Source organism: Centruroides sculpturatus, unplaced genomic scaffold (genome assembly GCF_000671375.1).
Source record: "Centruroides sculpturatus isolate CEXI.00-Female unplaced genomic scaffold, Cexi_2.0 scaffold373, whole genome shotgun sequence".
NCBI classification, from domain to species: domain Eukaryota; kingdom Metazoa; phylum Arthropoda; class Arachnida; order Scorpiones; family Buthidae; genus Centruroides; species Centruroides sculpturatus.
Genome location: NW_019384580.1, coordinates 429,506 through 451,747, shown reverse-complemented (window position 1 = coordinate 451,747; position 22,242 = coordinate 429,506). Strand labels below are relative to the sequence as shown.

General features: G+C 28.5%; 1 protein-coding gene across 2 annotated transcripts in view; it reads left to right on the top strand.

Annotated features, from left to right (window-relative positions):
- The window catches only part of LOC111624450 (5-hydroxytryptamine receptor 2B-like), a 68,647-nt gene that overhangs the window by 12,303 nt on the left and 34,102 nt on the right, over positions 1-22,242 (top strand). The window contains exon 2 of one of the 2 annotated variants that reach the window (XM_023367287.1): positions 19,323-19,485. The exons of the other annotated variant lie outside the window; for it this stretch is intronic. The gene's annotated coding sequence lies outside the window, so the exon portion shown is untranslated. The remainder of the gene's footprint in view (positions 1-19,322; positions 19,486-22,242) is intronic. 2 annotated transcript variants of the gene reach the window in all.

Here is a 22,242-nt window from a genome sequence, read left to right as displayed (position 1 = left end):
TAAGCTTCATAAGCATTCTCGTGGATGTTGTTCACACAAATCATTGCTAATAATAGATACATCATCATTAATTTCGTTAATGTAATTCGTATAATTTCGATAACTAATGCAATTTTCTTCTCTTTTTTTTAACTGTAATTTTCTCCCTTTATAATTTTTAAAGAGGTTCGTTTACCTGAAAGGAAATGGCCCATTATCTTTATCTGGAACATCATTAGCCAGCATGACTTCAATTACCTATGCTGATCCTTTTACAAGCAAAACTAACGTTCTTTAACACATGTTGGGGTGAGAAAAATCGAAATCATCTGTAATTCCTCGAATTTCCAACACTAGATAATCAATATTGTTTCATTTATTAATTAACATTCTCTTGTATAAATAAATTAATTTTCGGAGTCTATTTTCTTTATGTAAATAATACTTTTTATACTATAATTTATAATCACTATTATTAGTTAATTAGTGTATTTTCTTCGTTTGTCATTGTTGTGCTTCCTTAAATCTTATTAAGTAGAATATTTCACAATTATTTAATTAAAGATGTAAGCGCCTCGTGTAAATTTACCCTGTAAATCAGTGTGTATACAGCCTTTGATCTATGATGACTTCAAAGTTGACTCAGCTCTTTCATATTTCACAATCACAGAGTTTAACTTTGTAATAATATCTCTTTTTATCTACAAATATATAAATTATTGCAATTTTTTCTGAAATTTATATAGTCAAACCTGTGACAAACGGCCACCGAAGAGAACATTAAAAATGGCCATTGTACTGAGGCTATTTTGTATGCTTTAATATTATAAAAGTTCTTAAAAAGTGGCCGTTATTGGAGATTCGACTGTATTATTAACGAATAAAATTGAGTAAACAAACAATTCAATTATTTGACTTAATTATTGAATTTAAATTTCCTTGAGTGAACACATTTGTATTCATTCTACCTTAGACAGAATTTGACAGGAGAAAAGATGCGCAACCAAGTATAAGTAATTAATAGAATATAATAAGAAATTTTTTTGTTGTAAAAGTAATTTCTTGAATAATTTCCAATTATTCGAATCAATCTTGGAATTTTAATTTTAATAAAAGAGCAACATGGTGGTTGTACGGACACTTTAATCAGCTGTTCGTTTACCGGAAGAGACTAGAAAACTGAATAATCTATATCTAACCAAAATTACTTTAAATTTTGATTAGGAAATTTACACGAAAACAGATTGAAACACTGTTATTATACTATGAGGCTAATTACTCTCATTTTACTAGAGAAAATAGCGATTGTTGTGTCAAATTACTAACTGGAGAATATATAAATCTCTTCCTTTCGAAGTGAATCACTATCTAAGATTATCTTTATGCTCACTTTTTATATTATTAACATGGTTTATGTGCCAGATTGTCTTAGAGTTCTCAAGTTTATACATTATTATTTTATGTATATTAATTATTTAATCGTTTAACTTCTAGGATATTGTTTTAACTGTGAGTGATTCTTCCCTTGACAGTTTTATTCTTGTTTTTTTTATTCATTGAGTAACAATAATTTCCACTACTGTCTATTGGTATTGATTTTTCATTTTCTTTTATCCTCATGAACGATAATGTGATAGTTACGCAATGTCATTTTTACTTTCAGATACACATCTTTTATTTTGGTTTCATCAGTTTCTTTTCTGAAATATATTGCTGCAATTTATTTCTTTTCTGAAATTTACCATAATATTTACCACAACAATTGTTTTTGGAGAAAAATTTATTTTCTTATCTAGTAAATTTTCGAATTTTTACATTAGAAAATTATCAAAAAATAATATTAATAACGAGCAATTATTTATTGTGACATCGTCACAGTGCGGGTTGCTATTTTTTATCATATTTTTCATTTATTTAATTTAAAATATATTCTCTGTACCTCAAATTAGTAGTTACTTGCTCTTGTATATCATACTTTTCCTATAACAACAGAGTCGTGCCAGCCATCTAACACCTTTCGGGTGAAAATGTTTGAATTAAACTAACGTAACTTCCTGTTTTTACCAGAAGTTCTTATAAAGTTAATTGGGACCACATGCCCCTAAGGTTTTCATATCTAGTCTTGTCTCTCATCTATCTAACTCCATTCTCGAGATTAAGAAAAGACAAACATTTAAAATGGGAATTTATATGTCTACAATTTTTTTCAAATTGCAGCCCAATGACTTTGTTTTTATGGATAGACGATAATAATAGGACGATAATAATATGGATAGACGTTTTTAATAGGAAATTTTTTAAACTTTTAAAATTATGTTCTAATTTCCTAGATTAGCCCACCAGTAGCTGAGTGAATAAAACAACTGAACACTAGTAGTCAAGGATTTGCGCCTGACCAACGCTGGCACCTGGAGTTCTCCGGGTTTTCTTAGCATGTCTAACACCTAAGTGGAGGCAGTTTCCTGTAGAAAATGTTTCCGTAAGGTAGATTCACAAGGTATTGGTTGGCACGTGGAGTTTTCTGGGATTTTTTACGTGCCTAAAACCTAAGTGGAGGCAGTTTCCTGGGACATCTCTGACTTGTTGTATTGTCATATCCTATCAAACGTACTATACAAGATTAACACATTTTTTAAAGCTCGTTCCTTCATTTTTCATATCTTTTACTTTAATTTGATAGATTTTTATTATGAAACTTGTGGCAAAATTTACATTTCTTAATAAAAAAAAACAAACAAATTAAATTTATATCTCAGCGATTTACCAAAACAGTAAAAAGGAAACAAAATAAAAATGATTAGAAATTCAAAGAGAGCGCATCTTATTTTAATCTACAACTGTCGACAACTGGAACTTTCAATTGTAACAACTATAAACGACAATTTTATTAAAATTTCCAACAAATAAAATAAAGTTTGTCGCTGATTCTGGCTGTTTCTTTATTCTTGTATAAAAGCAAAATTGGTTTATCGAAAACAACTTGCTGTATTTAAATGTAATTTTGTATATATTCTATTTTTATCAATAACTCAGTTTACTTTGAAAACTAAATTAAAAGATAATAATTATTTTTTAAAAATTCTTTTCACAATAAAAAGAAAGTTTAATAAAGTCTACAACTCAAAACTTTGTAAAGAAATATTAAAAAAAAAAGTTTAGTTGATGAAATATGATATTGCATCTTAATGATATCTTCACCAACTAATGATATTTCTTCTATGACGAAAGAATTCTTTTCGTGCCTTGAAATCTTTGATTTATTACAGATAGAAAGGTTACAAAATTAAAATACTTTTTTCAATTTACTTTAAATTTATTTCCTTAAACTTTTTTTTAATTTTCCCGCATTTCGTTTAACCACGTATTATATATATATATATTTCATATTTGTGTTTATTCTACTTCATATCTTGTATCGAATCTATCGTGCTACCATTTTTTCAATATTTTCTTGAATTTATAATCACGAAACATGACAAATTATAGTGTAGTAACGTATCAACACATTACATTTAGTATAGCAATGTAACGATTACCAGGGGCCGAGTGGATAAAACCGCTGAATACTAGTAATTGGTTGCGGGGTTCGCATCTCAACGTAAAAAAATTCCGGGAAATTCCAGGTGTTTTTTATGTGTCTAACACCTAAATAGGAGCCAATTTTCTACAGATTGCATTTCATCCATGCTGTTCTCATGAACTTCACGTTTCTAACACTTAAGTGGGGGACATTTTCCTGTAGAAAGTCCTTTGTGAAGGCATCCCTCTTGGCAGATCGTCCATGTATTGCTCTGCATTCCTCCATCAAACCAGTGTAATATTTTTTCATAAGTATTATTTCTCTTCTTTGTCCATTTGTTAACATTAAACGCTAATTTTAAAAAGAATTTGTCGTGAATATGAACTAAAATTAGTCTTTTTATTTTTTAACATCTATTTGATTCATTTGAAAATTGTTAATATAATGATACTGCCTATTAAAAATTAAAACCTTATTAATTGAATATTTAAAATGAAAAATTATTTTATCTCTTACAGTATTATAAATGTTAGCTCTTACAGCAGAGCTGAAGTTTATATTATAAACTTGGGTAAAATTTCTTGTGAGATTCTGTTGTTTTGAAATGAATTTGTGTTTGTTCTGAAAAATATTAAGGCCTTCTCAACTAAAAATAATTGTTCTTTTTATATTGAATCTTTAGATATTATTGTATAGAAGAATGCCCGAGGATAACTCAAGAAAAGCAACATTTATTGTGCTATGTCAGCAAATCTTCTATTCACAAATACAGAATTATAACAGAAAATGTTAGTGATTGAATTCGCTTTCAGTAAAAGAAAACAATCAACGAAATTTTAGGTGCGTAAACCATTTTCTGATGAAGATAAGCCAAAGATTTCGAGTTGAAATCGAAAAACTTAAGAATATTTTAGCTATTTTCCAATAACACGTAGGAAATGTTCAATTTGAAACATCGTCACAATGCCGGGCTGCAAGTTTTAATCATATTTTGAATTAAATTAATTTAAAATATATGCTCTCTGCAGTGGCTTGTCCCTGTACATTATACTTTTCCTTTAACAAAATACAGTCATGCCGGTTATCTATTAACTGCTTTCAGGGAAAAAGTATTTTGAATTGAAATAATGTGACTTTCGGTTTGCATCGGAAGTTCACATATCACATTACGGGCGTCTTGCCCGTAAGATTTCCATATAATCTCGTATTTCATTTATCTAACTCCGTTCTCGAGATTAAGGAAAGACAGACGGACGGACGACAGTGAGAATTTATGGTCTATAATTTTTTCAAATTGCAGCCCAAAAAATTATCAGTTGTAGGGGTGAAAGTTTAAAGCAACGCAATACATGCGCGATCTTCCAGGAAGAGCGGTTCGCAGGAGGATTTTCCTGAAAAATCGGCTCCTATATAGGAGTAGGCACGTGAAGGAAACCCGTAAAACACGCGGCCAGCCCGTTAGTGAGATGCGAACCCAAATATTCACTGGTTGTATCCATTCGGCCTCTGGCGAGCTTATCACTCAGAATCTTATTAATCTTGATTTTTAATCAAGAATCAAATTTTTGTACTACAAACTTTGAATTTTCTCCCTCCTTTTTGATGATCACCGATTCGTTAACAAGCGGATTTAAACTTGGTTGTGTTTTGCATAACAAAATATAAGTGCGAATAATTCTGCATTTTTATTACCCAACGACAAATTAATATACTAAAAAGGATGATTTCGTTTAAAAATTAAAATAAATGACTTATTTAGCAAATAAAAAACTTAATTTTTATTCAAAAGTATTCGTAGTTACGTGATCATTTGCTCTATTATGATTAAGTAATGAATATTAATTTACTTATTTATTATATAACATGCTAATTAAGTAAGCTATGCATTTATAATGGCATTAAATTAGCGACATTAATTATTTTATTTGGAGTTTATCTCACCGGAATTAGTTTCTTGAAAAATGTTTTGTGCTTAGTTCAAGTATTTTGTTTCCTTTTTTCTCTATAGCTCCTGATGAATTATTCTGACAAATGTTACAGAACTTGGATTTGCGATTTTCCCAAAATAATCCGATTAGACTGAAAATCAATGAAAATAAAAATATAGTTTCTACTTATATTCTTATTCTCCTCGCAATTCTGCTGTAAAACCTGTCTAAAACGGTACCTCAATAATTCCGTGCGGCGTAGTTCCCGTTTACACAGTTTACTGTATTTACAAAAAGACATTTTTCAACTATATTTAAAATACTAGGGATTAAGAACTTCAAAAAAATAAATTTATATTAATAATAAAATATTCCCACAATTTAAAGTAAAACTTGTCTAAGACAGAATCCGAATAACACGGTACCGTACGTTCTGGGTTACACAGTTATTACTGTATTTATAAAAAGATATTTTTACTTTTTTGGCTGTTATATATAGCAGAGGAAAAGCATTGAAACATCTAGAAATGCTTGAAAATTCGGGTTTTTTTTTCTGTATGTATGGATATTAGTGTGTTTGAGAGTACGATTTTGTTCACCCCGTTTGAAGCTTAATAACTCCTGTGCTTTTGTCGAAAATTTCTGAAATTTTGCAAAGAAAGGAGTATTGATGCTATTTAAATTTTGATCGTTAAAAGTCGAAGAGATGGGGAGATAGAGGGGGGTCATATCTCAAGTAGGTTGGACTTAAAGACGATTTTACTCGTTATTAGCATTTAAAATTTATTTTATAAAATCTATCTCTACCCCCTAAATTAAGCTTTTTGCCGTTTTATAATAGTTAAAAATATAAAAAGGTTTTAGTAATAAAATATCATAACAGATGATGCCACAAATGTTATTGGGAAAGTTAAGCAACTCGTTGCTCGATGAGCAACGAGTTGCTTAACTTTCCCGATAACATTTTGTTCAAATATTATTACTTTTCGTACTAGTGATTTAGAAATTAGTTTATAAAGAAAGACGTATACGTTAATATAAAATCGCCTTGTCCCCCTTTGGCAGATCGCCCATGTGTTGCGTTGTGCTGTCATATCCCATAAAACCAAACCTCTTCTAGTTGAAGGATTAAATAAATGTCGATGAGCATTTTTCCTCTTTTCGTCATTCATCTTACTGATACAATAAAGTTTTTTTTTTCACTCGAAAGTAATGAAATACTTAATACTTTTAAGATAAATTAAGTATTTAGCAGTTAATAGAGCTTATAACGAGCTCGATTATTGCAAATTAGACTTTTTATATGGAGTTTTTCTCATTATTTTTTAATCTTGGTTAATCATGCTTCAGTTATAATGTCAACATCAAAATTGATAATCAATCAAAGTGTTCGTAGTTTAGATTGTCTTAGTTCTTTTGTCGATTATGTCTTTCCGTTTACACAAAGAAGTCTTCGTATTACTTCGATTTTCTCGTTTTGCTTTTATGTAGAAATATGCTTACAAAATTTATTTCTTTAAGTAAATCATATTTAAACCCTTTTTAGTTAAAATTATAATTAACATGATGAGAGTAATGAGCGGAAACTCTTTAAAAAACCGACCCAGAACGAATCGATGTAAATGTACAGTACAGTACAGGGTGTGTTTGCAAAGTTCACATTTTAAAAGTTATAACTAGAAAACTAATTAGCAGAACGACGTCGTATTTCGCAGAGAATTGTGTGATTATGGAATTTTATTTGAAACAAAAAGAGAATTAGTTACAAAAATGTCCGCTAGGGTGGTAAATGGTGCAGTAACACTTTACGGGATAACTCAAAATGTTACTAAAATTACGATACTCATTGTACACTTCTTCCTTCGATGCATGCGTTATTTCTGTTACAAAAATACAACATTGCTGTCATAATGTGCAAATACTCTCATAACAATGTGCCATTTTTTATAAATAAAAATCATATTTTAGTATTGCCGGCATATTGCGAGCATGCCGTGCGTAACCACGCATTTTATCGCGTGTATCTTAAGTTTTCAGATATTTTGAGTTAGCCACTACAATATTACAGAGCCATTTACTGCCCTAGCGGACATTTCTGTAACTAATTTTTTTTGTTTTAAATAAAATCCTATCAACACAGAAGTCTCGGCGTGAAATTTGGCGTTATTTTGCTAATTAGTTTCCGAGCTATGGCAGTTTGAAATGCAAACTTTAATTACAAACGCACTGTATTTATAAATGTGGCAAAAGTTTACGTGTATAACTCCTATTCTTACGTAAATCTGAAAATATATTATACGAATATTATTTCAATAGAAAAAAATAGAAAGTAATGTTCACAGCTTGTTTATATCCAATCTCTTTAGACTATAAGAAGTAAGATCATTCATCTTTCAACCAATTTTGACCAAATCTGGCATCCATCTTCTTTAAGAGATTACTTCATTGAAATTTTACTTCGCCATGTCACTGATTGAAAACGATTTCTATTCAAGAGATTCTTATAAAAATTTGGTTTCCGTTTTGTGATAAAATCGATACTTAAATAAAAATAAAAATAAAAAAAGTAATTTGACTACTCTAAAATTTGAAATAAATTATCGACAGATTAGAATTTCTAGTTATATACTTTTATCGAGTTTAATCTATTTGAAATATTTAAAAAGTTTAAAGATTATTTTAATGCTTAATAATTTAAGTAATGTGTTTAATTTATTTTAATTTAAATACTTGAAATAGTGTGATTTTATTGATGTATACATAATCATTGTTTTAATAAGTATAAAACCCACTAGTGATCGAATACCATTGACTACACTGGTAGGTGAGTCGCGGGTTCGCGCCTCACGGATGGGTTGGTTACGTGTTTCTCCGGTTTCTTCGCATCTATCGCCTAAATAGGAGCCAATATCCCATAGAAAGCCTACCGGAAAGGCAGATCGCCCACGTGTTTCTCGTTGCCTTATTCCATTAATGCTTAATAAATATAAAACATATTTAAACCTCAAATTTCAGTATATAGATTGTTATAGTGATAAAAAAAAATTTTATTACATTGTTGACAGATTGAAAATTTAAATGACATTAAAGAAAAACTAGTTAGAAACTTCTCGTGTTTGCCAGTCCTCTAATTACCATTACAAAGAATTCATTTGTTCAATTAACATTTAGACGAGCTATTACCATTCAGTAATAAATTTCTCTATCGAAAAAATAAAAATTTTTCAGACTTAATTCGCGCTACTTTCCATAAAAAGTAAACAATATTGATTTAATCATTGATTTTCAGAACAAAGTCTCTTTTATTTTTTGTTTGAGTTACTCTATTTCAAATACTAATCGCATTTTATACACAAAGGAATTAAATGATATTGTATTATCTATCCGTCTTCTGTGCAAGCATTACCAACTAAACACGGTTTAAAATTTATCTGAAACTTATACAATTTAACTTTAAATGAATTAACGAACATAATTACCGATTTGGTTTGGTAGGATATGGCAACGCAACACGTGGATGATCTGCCAAGAAAAGACTTTCTATAGGAAAACATAGGAATCTTACCATTACTTAGGTGTTAGACAAGTGAATAAAATCTGGAAAACTTCATGCGACCAGCCCATTGGGAGTCGCGAATTAGATATAAGTGTTCGTTCATTGATTGACAACATAATGCTAAATAAGTTAATGTTTAAACAATTTTTAAAATTTATATTAAAATAAGTATTGTTCATCTTCTGTTTGTTCTTATATAATTTATTTAAAAATTTTTTTACCTTGTGTACTTTATGCGATGCGTGAATTTATATTATCCAATTTTTCGTGATACAGATGTCTTGTATACGAGAAGCAAAAGTTTTTAATGTAAAAATGCTTTCAAACACACGGTCTGGAGCTTTCGTGAAGATTAGAAAACTCATTTTTATGCAAGAAAATGCTTTTAAACAGCACCAAAACATATAAAAAAGAACTTTTAAGGTTTTTATGGAGATTAGAAAAGTGATTTTTAATGTGAGAACATTGACAGTAAAAATGTTGATAGTTGTCTTTATATAAGAAAAAAGAACTCTGCTCTGAAATTTTCTAGAGCTTTAAACAAAAAGATAAAGAACATAAACATAAGAGACAACAGTTTTGTAACTTGTAGTCATTTTTTTTTTACTTCAAAATTATTGATTCAGACAAATGTAGAAAAATAGAAAAGGTTAATATGTAATCTCTTCTGTTTCAGCCAAATTTTTCTAACAATTGTTTTCAAACAAACATTTTAGATATCTAATTAGCCAATTTCTTTTATAAATGTTAAATAGAAATTACTGTATTATCTCTAGTTTCTCTTAGATAACACAATAACTAAAAACCAGATAACAGTAATTGCTGATCAGAGAGAGTTGGAGAAGTGCTGTCAACGACAGACTAGGAAAGAATAAATGGTTTTAAAATGAAAATAATGTTTCTAAAAATAAACAATTAAGTTCACAAATAAGATTATACTTGTTGAAAATATCTGACAAGGAAAGTACCCGACAAATTAATCCAATTTTTAAAGTTAAAACACTTACTTGAAAGATTACTTCCTACCTTGAATATTGCTACCGAGGATTCCCTTCTGAGATATTCTCAATTTTGATCTTTTTTAACTCGGAAAATTCAAAATTCTGTGCGCCTCGGGAGAAAAATATGTCAGAAAATAATCTGTAAAATTGACTTAATAAAACAGTTGATAAAATGATTATGAAAACCAAAAATGCCGCTGTCAACAATGTTTAAAAGTTTATTAGACTAAAATGGTTTACTGTACTTGTATGTTTATGCTGAAAAATCCTCAAAAGCTATAAATGCACTTAATAAAAGACAAGAATTATTCGTTGTACAAGTCCTCCGGGACACATCGAAAACAATCTAATACATTCTAAATAAATACCGAGAGAAGACAACGAAAAAAGAAAACAATAATTGAGTAAAGTTGTATATGCTTCTTATCTTTCTTTATTAAAATACATAAATAATATAATTATAAACGGATAAAACAACCGATAAACAACGTTATTACTATTACTTAATGGTTTAGAGAAGTTTAAACTGCAATTGTTCGAATATCTGTTGTCATGGTTACTTCACGTTTTGGGGAAAGACTATTTGATTTATCAATTATATAAAATGCTGCAAATAAATATTTTAATTCGCTCGTTTAATCGATTATGCAATCTATATTAATATAACCCAATAATTCACATGTAAATGAATTAATATTTCGCTGTAATGTTGAAAAACTACTTTTATTGATACCAAAATAAATAATTTTGATGTTTAAACAGTCATAGAAGGACTAGTGGGATAAAGCAATCAAACCATGAGCGATCTGCCAAGGAAGTGCCTTCAGTAGAACTTTCTACAGAAAGCTGGACCCTGTTTAGGTATTAGATACGTGAAAAAATCCAGAAAACTCCACGCCGATGAGGTGCGAACCCACGACCTGTAATTAATAATCCACTCTGGCACTGGAATACCAATAGCTACAGAATAGATAAAAATTAAAGCATTTTACTATTCTTAAGATGTTCGTGCAATGTCGTAATTAGGTAGGTACAACGAGTGATGCCAGAACTAAAGTGGATTGTATTTTCAAATTTTGCTGCAGTGAAGGCCAAAAAATTAAAACTCAACTAGCGTTTTCTATCGTGCTTTTTTATTCTTTCCAAAAATGGGAGGCAAAAATAAAATCTTACACAAAGCACATGAAAACCTAGTTACGGCGCTGTGTTCATGTATCTTTATTTCGAGCAGAGTGTAAACTTGAATTACATAAAATAAAAAGCATTCTAGTTGAAAGTTATCGTTTATTTTTTTGGATTTTTCCATCTTTATACATTCAATCTTATAAAAATTCCCCGATAAAAATATTATGATGAACCATTTCCTTGTTTTCTATCAAAATATCAAATTTATACTTATAAATCCGATTTATATTTTTGAAAGAATTTAAAATTCCTTTTGAAAGATACATAAATAATTCGTAAGAGGATAGAATATTTATTTATTTTTACTTATTTTAAAATATAAAAACAAAAAGTTAGTCAAATATCTTTAAATTCCAGGCAAAAATATATATTTAATATTTTTAACCGTTATGAATTTTATTATTTTATTAAAAAAAATAAATTTGTTATATTTATATAAAATGGCGTGTATTTGCTTAAATTAAACTTAAATAAAATTAAATTATACTGCAGATTATAAAATTAAATTTATATATTTTGTTACCAAAATTTTTGAGTATTGTTATTTAAATTTTCTATTTCTTTTTTCAAATGAGTTAATGTAAAGAAGAGAGAGACTTTCCAATTTTGAAAGAGCCCATCAGTAGCCAAGTGGATAAAACCACTAAATACTGGTAGTTGTCACGGGTTCGAGCCTGATCAACGGGCAGGCCACGTGGAGTTTTCCGGATTTTCTTCACGTGTCTAACATCTAAATAGGGCCGGTTTCCCGTAGAAAGTTCTCCCGGGAGGCAAACCCCCCTTGGCAGATCGCCCATTGTTGCGTTGCCTTATTCCATCAATCCAATGCAATCCAATTCTGAACATGGTTTCTTATCGGCAACTTTGTTACGTGCTACGAATAAAATTATGTAGAACATTGAACATTCCTGACCGAATTTAAAGCGAAAATCGTTTGACCTTCGATTGAGACCACAGATATTAGACATTTTTGCGGTACAGGAATTGATTGTGATACTCTTATCTCTCGTACGAATGCCATTGCAAATTAAAGCAATAATTTATCAGTGCAAATATAGCCATTTTCATTTTAAAAATCGAAAATTAACGACATTTACACTTCGGATTTCCAAATGGATACATCTCCACGCAATTCTTCCAAGAAAAATCGATGATTCAAATGATCCTGGAAGATTTGAAAGATAGAATTTTTCTTTATTATTATTATCTCTGCTTATTTTCTTGGCAATACTTTTCTTTATGTATGATGTTATGGCGGAGAAATTGTTATTCTAAGAAAACAATATCGATAACGATGAATTAATACTATACTCCAGCCTTATCGAAACAAAAATATCGAGATATAAAATAATTTTTCGTGCGTTTCCATGCTGTTTCTTACATTATCAATTAAACGTATAAAACATATTTATGTATGCCTCGATAATAACGTTACAATTCTTTTTATATATCAAGATAAGATAAAAGAGAAGAAGTCTTTACATAAAAAAGTACGCAACAAAAACTCTTACAATGAGGCTATAAACTCGTCTTTAAAAGTCTTGTTCTACTAATGTGCAGCATCAACAAAAAGTCTGTTTACAGAGCTAGCTTATAAAAATTTAATTTAAAATTAATTGTTTGCATTAGTTAAAGGTAGGTCGTATTTATTTACTAAATTCAGAAATTTTTTCCTTAGGGGATAGAAAAGAAAGTTTAGTAGAGACGGAGGATAAGAATGGCCAGAAGGTCAAAAATAGCTTTTCTGCCAAATAAGATCCCGATAGATAAAGATTATAACCAATCTACTGAAGTAGAAGCGCTATTTTTTTATATTTTGCTTAAGATCTTCTAATATTGATATTTTGGCTGGAAGGATTAATATAATCCAATGTATAATTTTCAGAAGTAATTTCTTTTGGGAAAAAATTATCGAAAATATCGATATTTAATCATAAGATCTTAGTTCTATAAAGTAATTTTTTTCTGCAGTATAAAGTTTTTCGACTTTTTTTATTGGAAAAGTTTCAAATTTTTTTCTTTGTTATTATCATTTTATCCTTCAAACTAAAACAAGAACATATATCTCAAAATAATTAAATATTTTATAACAATTAAATTTTTTAAAACTTTTTCTACCTTGTGGGCCTATCGGTGGCCGAGTAGATAAAACCATTGAACACAAGTCATGGGTTCGCGTCTCACCAAATTTCCGGATTGTCTTCAAGTTTGTAATATCTAAATAGAAGCCAGTTCTCAGTCCTCCCAAGAAACACCCCCTATCTCTAGCAAGTAGTATTGTCATATGAAAACAATAATTTTCCATCCGGTGAGCACTAAAAGGGACTGTTTATTCATGCCCATTGTGGATTCAATCATGCCCTTAATGGCCCATGAAAAATTCGATGGTCTCCGATTCGATTCCGGATCTCCCAGAACGGTAGGTCTTAACTACCTCGTCCATTATGCCATTATGATTCCATTATGTAGCATTAAATTATTTATTATATGCTTGAAATATTAATCTTAAATCATTTATACCGAAAATTATATCTCGTTAACTTGTATTTAAAGATTAAATATGTGTAAAACCATTGCATCAAGAATATTATAAAATAATTTTTGTATTTGTTTATTATATAAGATGTGAAAACAAATTCTGTTGTTTTGACTTTTCTTTTCAAATTTCTAAGTTGATCCGTCATTAATTAAAAGCCTCATTTAAAACTTTAATCTGGAGATTTGATCCTAGCTGACAATAAATCAAGGATTTGAAATTTAGAAATTTAAATATTTTCATTTAAGAGGATTACATAAAATATTAATATAATTTTTGTATTTTAGAACTATCAATGCAAAATTAGGCTTTTACAAGAATATCTTTAGTTCCCATTCTGTGAGCACTAAGGGCCTTTCTTTAGACCCATCGTAAGTTCGGACAGGCACACAATGGGGCAGCCGAGTTGTGAAGGATGAGACTCGACATATCCAGTATTGACAATCTCTAAAAATTTCTGAAGGTTTTCTGCTATCCGGATTCGATCCCGGAGAAGTAGGCTGACGTCTTAGTCGTCTGACCATTCGGATGTTCTAAAAAGAATATTGAATATTTTACTAATTTATTTATTGTTGTATAATTAATTTTATTACCTAATTTATTTAGAATAATAAAAAATTAACATCGTAACGTTAACCTAATTATCGATCTACAAAATTTAAGAAGAAATATAAGGTATTAAAATTATTATAAAACCAGGATTCTAAAAAATAAATATATCTTAACGTTATATCGATTCTTTAATAATAATTTTTTTTATCCTCTCTTATGAAAATAAATTATTAGAAAGTCTTTCAAGATTTTCTAATCATNAAGGTCGGTCGCCGAAAATGTATTGTCTTAAACGCAGAAAACAAATAAATGGTGATCCCTACATGGGCGAATTATGTCTACAAGTATTAAAAACTGAAAAGAACCATCGGACGAAACAAACTTGACTGATATTTGTGATCATTTTATATATTTCTAATGAATTATTAAATATAAACACATTAAACAATTAAATAAATGACATAAATATGTGACAATTCAATGAATTCATTGTAAGAAAAAGTTTAATTTTTAACGTGTACTTGTGTTTGTTCATCTTTGGAAGATTAAAATTAACAGGATATTAAAGCCATTTTCATTGATTTTCAGATATCTTTTGTAATTAGTTCCGAGAGTTTTAAGAAGTTGAAAACTTGTAAGAACAATAGTTACCATCAGGTTTACAATTTGATCGATTTTGTTTCGCAAGACTTCACTTTCGATCAACAACGAAAAGCTAATCGAAAAACTTTGAAAAATATAATTTTTCAATAAATTATTTAGAAAATTAAATTGTATTTTTTTTCTCTTATCTAATTTCAAAATTAGGCGATTGTTATGAAGAATTACATTAAAAACCTACATAAGTATAGATTCTACCTTTACTCAGGCTCGTAGCTAGTGATTTATCCCTAGAAATTTATGAGCTATCTCTATCCATTGACGAAATTCTGCTTATATGTTAATTTAAGAAACACAAGTAATACATTTTGAATATTTTGTACCATTTTATACGTACATTAAGCTCTTTAATTAATATTGCCCTCTTTTCCAGGTGTACTCAATAATCTGCAGATCCCCGGTAAGGCCATCTACTACCATACAAGTAGTTGGTCTAACTACACCCACACCTTTACGTCCTTGTGATTAGTACCAATTCTGATTGATGATTTATTCAACTGGTTTGACATCCGTTTGACAAATGATCGGTTTTATAATTAATAACTTAAACTGTTTACAATGAATGGAATCTATACAAGCAGGAAGCGATAAGTAGTTATCTCCTAGTAAACAATATGGCTACGCATCATCAAAACCATTGTAATTATAATAATCTTTCTTGAAAGTTTTTACTGGATATTTGAGATGAATGATTTTTCTTCTCGATTATTACAAGAAGGCTTTCAAATCCCATACTGTTTATCCATCAACTCCTTTATATCCCCTCAGCTAGCAATGAAAAGACTCCATTCAATTTAAATGAGATAAGATGTTTGTCTGGAATGCAATTTTTCAAGATATCAACCAAAAATTTTCTAAAACGCTGGTTTATACTGATATATTGATTGCTGGTAACTTCAAGTAATGATTTCTAGTTATGCTTACAAAGAATTAAGTTTGAAATTTCTGACGTTTTCAAGTGTTTTTTTTTTTTTTTTATATTAAAGTTCAGAAATCGAAAACAGTAAGTTAACGGAAAATCTCGAATAAAAGTTCCAATCTGAGCACATTCTTACAGGAGATGAACAGGGAGGAGGGAAAAAAACGTTTGCTGTCTTTTGTCCTTTTGTCAATAAGATTGTCAAATAGTCGAGCTTTCCAAAGTGGGTGGCATTTCGGGGCAACTTGCTTTAAACACTCCACCTCTGTCCAACCTTCAACTTCTATTACCAATCTACTGTTTAAATTTCCGATTCGAATATTATGAATATAATTTTCATGCTTGAAAGCGTATTTTAATAATAAACGACAATTTCAATTTAAATTACAATTAATAAATTAATAATTTACGATTATCAATTCATTTCTTTTATCGGCTGTTATGGAATATAAAGTATGAAAATTATGGTGATCGGTCAAATTTTGAACGTTTTCTTTTTTGCATTGTTTTTCTTTTTGCATTTATCGATGTTTTGACGCTCCAGGATAAAAAAAATGTAAAAAGCTTACTCCTTACAAAATTCTATTTGTGTGTGTGTCGGTGTGTATTTCGCATTATATCTCAGGACTGGATGAACCAAAAATTTTTAAATTTAGCAGTATTATTTCTATATAACTTATAGGGAATTTATGCTATTAAATTTTGGTAATTAAAGGTCATGAAAGTTGGGAAATAGAGGATACATATGTGCAAAACTTTACTCGTTATTGGCATTTATACTTTTTTTAAAAAAAAAAACTCTTCCCTAAATTAAAAATTAAGTCTTTTGCCTTTTTGCTATAATTAATAATATAAAAATGATTTTCATAATAAAATCTTGCAACAGATGGCACCACACACAATTTTCACTTTGAGCTAGTGTCTATCAGTGTTTTATAAAGTTAATTAATTATTTTATAAATAGAGAAATTTCTCAAATTTTAACAATTTTAACTTTTTGTTATTTAGTTGTTATATCGTAGTATAATTGAAATTCTGGTGTCGTTAACCTCCTGTTCGAGTGCATGGAAAATCGAACAAGAGCTTCCCTCCTTGCCAGCTTTTTTTTAAATGTTTATACAATGGATTCAATTTTCAAATAATCAATTCTATGAAATATTTCATTAAAACAATTGTAGTAGAAATTAACAAATTAGTTTGTTAATGAAAGATTAAGCATAGTNCTAGTGTCTAAGTGTTCTTCATAGAGAAATTTTTTAAATAGAGAAATTTCTCAAATTTTAACAATTTTAACTTTTTGTTATTTAGTTGTTATATCGTAGTATAATTGAAATTCTGGTGTCGTTAACCTCCTGTTCGAGTGCATGGAAAATCGAACAAGAGCTTCCCTCCTTGCCAGCTTTTTTTTAAATGTTTATACAATGGATTCAATTTTCAAATAATCAATTCTATGAAATATTTCATTAAAACAATTGTAGTAGAAATTAACAAATTAGTTTGTTAATGAAAGATTAAGCATAGTGAAGCGTAAGGTTCGAACGGACATTTGTTTGCATGCATCTATCTGTAAGACGTGACATAAAGGATGAGGTTAGAAAGCCGTGCTTGTTTCAAACTTATTTTAAAAAATAAGTATTCCATTAAATAATATTATTGATTAAACGGACATTTTAATTGTTAAGAAGCTGCTAACTGGAAAATATAATTGTCCAGACTTTTAAAATAATCATTTGGAATTAATTCGATTTGTAATCTGAATGCGCTTACTCTTAACATATTTTTCTCTTTTTAAATAAATAATACTGAAGTTGATTTATTGCTTTTTACGGAGGTTTAATACGTCTTCAAAAAGAAAAATGGCCACTGTTGACAAGTTTCGCTGTATATAACTTTAGAACCTTTAGAATATCTACTTTAAAACAATATTCTAAACATTCAAAAATCATTAGGAAAGTAATATTATTTATTTTAATATTTTAATCTATTGAATGTCATGAATTATTTTAAAACATCGATGAATATGAGTTAAATAAATTGAAGCAATAAATTTGTAATTCAATCTTTAATTAATAATAATATGATCCCGAGTTTTTTCAATCGTTGTTTATGCATTAATGATTAATTGCAACAATTTTTTTTTTCGAAATAATTCCAATTTCCACTTTTCCGGAAAGATTGGATACACAACTTGCAGTTAAAGGAAAGATATAAAAAAAACTTGAGAAAAACAGAAAAAAAATCCTCAGAGTATTCAAGAGACGTTACCTAATCAGAGTGTAGGAGCAGGCAACTTGTATAAATTTCCATAAATCTTTTTTGAATAAAATCAAACGTTTGATTACTCCGTTGAATTTTAAATAAAAATATTTTACAATATTCTAATAGTAGTTACTAAGTTTATCAGGAAGCGTTAGATTAACTATATTATGACCAATTTATGGAGTAAATCACTTTCATTTAATTTGATTGCTTGTCGATAAAAATTTATAGACAATCATTTTAAACTTAATTTAACGCAAAATATATAGATTTCTCAATAAAAATGATAATATTCAGCTATAATATTCAAAAGAATAAATTTTTAATAATAATTTATCATTCGACATATAGAAATAACGCTGAAATTTATATTTTAAATAAAAGAATTTTTCTTTCACAAGATGAAAAAATGGAAATTGAATTAAATCCAATATTAAAAGTAATTTCACTGTAAATTATTGCTTTAAAGTCTTGACATTTTAGACTAATATATTTAATTTATTTACTTTAATTTGCTATTTCTTTCGATTCTATAACAAAGTAAATAAACAAATATTTTGTATTCACAAATGTTTACCTATAAAATTAATTTTTAATTATTTATTGTTTATTTTGAATATTTAAATAATTAAAATGTAAATAAATACGTGCGTTTATTTACATTTTAATTATTTGTAGACATACTTTTCTACTCTTTTTCGATTTTTTAAAGAAATTATATTTTACTAAAATTCGTATAAAAAAATAACAAAGTCAAAATATCCAGATCAGTGAAATAAAAAATTCTAATGCCGAATACGAGTGATTATATTTGGTTTCTTGTTGTGAGTGCTTTTTCAATCGCCTTAAGGATTAGATTCAAGTTCAGAATGCAGTAAATTGTATCCGTTTGAAATTCAGACGAATCTTCAAATTTCCTTTGTTTTAATCGTGAATTTAACAATGTTCTCTTCGTGTTTAACTTTAATTATTGTTAAAATGTTTCAGGCGATTTTAACTTTTAAACTATAGTTTGGAAATATTGTTTTTCTTTTCTTTAATTCAAATAGTTCTTGTTTACTTTCATCCATTTCAAATGGCTCAATTTATAACTTATGGCTACAATAATGCGTCAGTATATACTTCTCTCACTCTTATTTTATATTGATAAATAAATCAATGAGTCGATTATAAATCTCTTAAAATAATTTTTAATAAATGATTAAAGTAACCATTTGTCATTTTCAGAGAGCCTAGAAGATAAAATCATTTAACACTGATAGTTGGTCGCGGGTTCGCACCTCACCATGTAGAATTTTCTCTATTTCTTCACGTGTCTAGCACTTAAATAGAGGCAGATTCCCGTAAATCCTTCCTTTCGTTGTGTTTTCTAACGCCTTTTTAAAATAAAGTAAGTATAATATGCATTATTTTTTTTCTGATTATTTACTCGTATTATAATATTGTATTGACAATTATACATTGAAATGTTTTAATACTTTTATTTCTATTGATGTTTGATGTTTATTATCAAATTTTTATTTCCTTTTTAACTCTTTGTACTATAAAGGAATGGATGAATAGGCTATTGTCACGTCGATGAAGGCCTATCTTTATTTCCCATAGAATTTAATGTTAGTAAACGAAAGACATTAACTTGATAGAGAAGTATTTCAATATGTCTTGAAGGTTCAATTCAAAAAACAAATATTTTTGTAAAGTATCTTTTGAAGTAGACGAGACCAGGTTTTCTACCGAATCGTATTTTAAAATTTATACGATATTTTTAATTTACGTATGAATAAAAACTATTTGTTAATATCTCTTATCGAAACTTCTTTGGGCTGTCATTAATATTCTTTTCTTCATTTAAAGTAAATATTTATATTTCTATTTTTCCAGTGTCACCTTCAATATGTTAATTAAAACTGTTATAGTTCTCAATGTCTTCAATATTCAAAATTTTTTCTTTTTTTTTCTGATTGGTTATTTTCCAGCACTTTACGAATCATTACTCTTAAGTTTCTATTCACTTCATTTCATAGCTATTTTTTATGACTTTTACATCTTAATGCTTTACTTAAGTATCTTCTTACCTTTCTCTTTTTTCTTAGAATATAAGGCTTGTCGATTTTTAGATTGTTTATAGATCTGATTAAAATTGTTATCCTTCCCATTCCCCTTCGATCTAAGTTATTGTCGAATGCTTTCTTTAATTTGTGTAATGTTTTTTTTAAGAGTTTGCGGATATTCTTCTCACTTATTGCAGATTTTACATTGTAACAAGGCATATTAGTGTTCAACAAGCCTATTATAGTCATCTATTATGGAGGATAGCTAGAATAATATATGAAAAAATGACCGAATTGAATTCAAATCTGGATTTCTAAGGAAGGAAGAATATCATATCTTGATTATTTGTTTCTGAACTTAGTTAACTGTATTCTTTAATTTTCTTTAATAAAATATAGAAAGTATCTCTTGCACGTTAGTCCATTTTCATGTCTATATAAATGTATTTATCAATAAAATTCGTAATATTTTAAGTATTGTAGTTAACACAGATAATAAATGCGATATAAATATATATTAGGAGAAAACAAGCAAATTCATGAACAATACTTCACTATTATTTGTAGTTTATCATTATTGAAGATAAACTAGTGATACTTTTACCTGCAGAATCTAAATAAACGTACTGTTGTATCTCATTAAGTTGTGTTATTATATAACTAAAACTGTTGTTCAATATATCAATATTATATCGAATGACAGAAGTATAAAACCATTGAAGATTGGTCGCGGGTTCACGCCTCACCAACTGGACATTTTCCAGGTTTTTTACGTGTCTGACGCCTAAATAGGGATCAGCTTCCCGTAGAAAATCCTTTGAGTAGGCATCTCCTGGAAGATCGCCCATGTGCTATGTTATCGCCCATCTCATCACTCCACTCTTATATATTGAAACCGTAAAATCTTAAAAAGAATTTTTCTTAATGAAACAATCTTAAATCTTTTTCTATAAATTAAGTTTTGAATATGATCACGCAAGCTTTTATTGCGATAATTGTACTTTAAAAATTATTTAATGTTTTTTTCTCAATAAGGATTTATATTAACTTTTAATTAAATATATTTTTTGTTCATACTTTATTTTATATCTTCATTTATTTAATTCATTATTTTTTCTATAATTCATTTTATAAAATTTTTTCATAAAAATTTAATTTTCGTGCATTCTTTTTCATTTTTAAAATTTGATAGTTTAGTATCTTTAATTTGAAATTAATGTTAAATTAGATTGCTAGGCTAAGACAATTCAACAAAAGCGATCTGCTGAAGGAAATGCTTTTAAGAAGGGTTTTCTACAAGAAATTAGCCCCTTACTCACGTGAAAAACACCGAAACTCCAATTGGCCAAGATGCGAACCCGTGAGTACTGCTCGGTAGTTTTATCTAGTCGGCCTTAGTGAGCCAAGTTAAGTTTTACCATAAGATTAACCGTGTTAAACAAATATACATTATTATTTAAATTTTTTTTATCGATTTACTCAAAAAATTCTTTTCACTCTCGTTTGTTTCCTATATGGGATTTGAGAGTAGATATTGCATTTTTTTAATCGTAAACTTGCAATTCAATTGAAAGATATTTGACTTATAAGGATCTTGTTTAAAATATTCAATATTCTGAATGGTTATAAAATGAAAACTTAACTGTAAGTTTACGAATAAAAGGCTTTATTTCCAGTCAAAACTTCAAAGTATATATATATATTTTAAATTCCAATCGTAAATCAAGATTCTTTTCAATTCTGGTTTACTGAAATGAAAATTGAATAAGTTACATTCCCGTAATAGAAAATCATTAATCTAAGACTAGCATATAAATTTACTATATAACCAGAAACGTGTAATAGAAAATATCAATTTAAAAAATTATTGAAGCAGTTAATTTAAGAAAGAAAAAACGAGATTAATTATAAAAATACAAAATAAAATGGATTTTTTAAGTAAAAAACTACATTAATAAATAAAGTAATCACTTTGAAGGATCCGGAATCGAATCCGGGCCGTCAAGAAACTCCAGAAATTTTTCAGGGGTGATCTGGTTCGGATATGTCGGATCACGGCCTGGTCGAATTCACGTTAGATATGATTGTAAGACGCT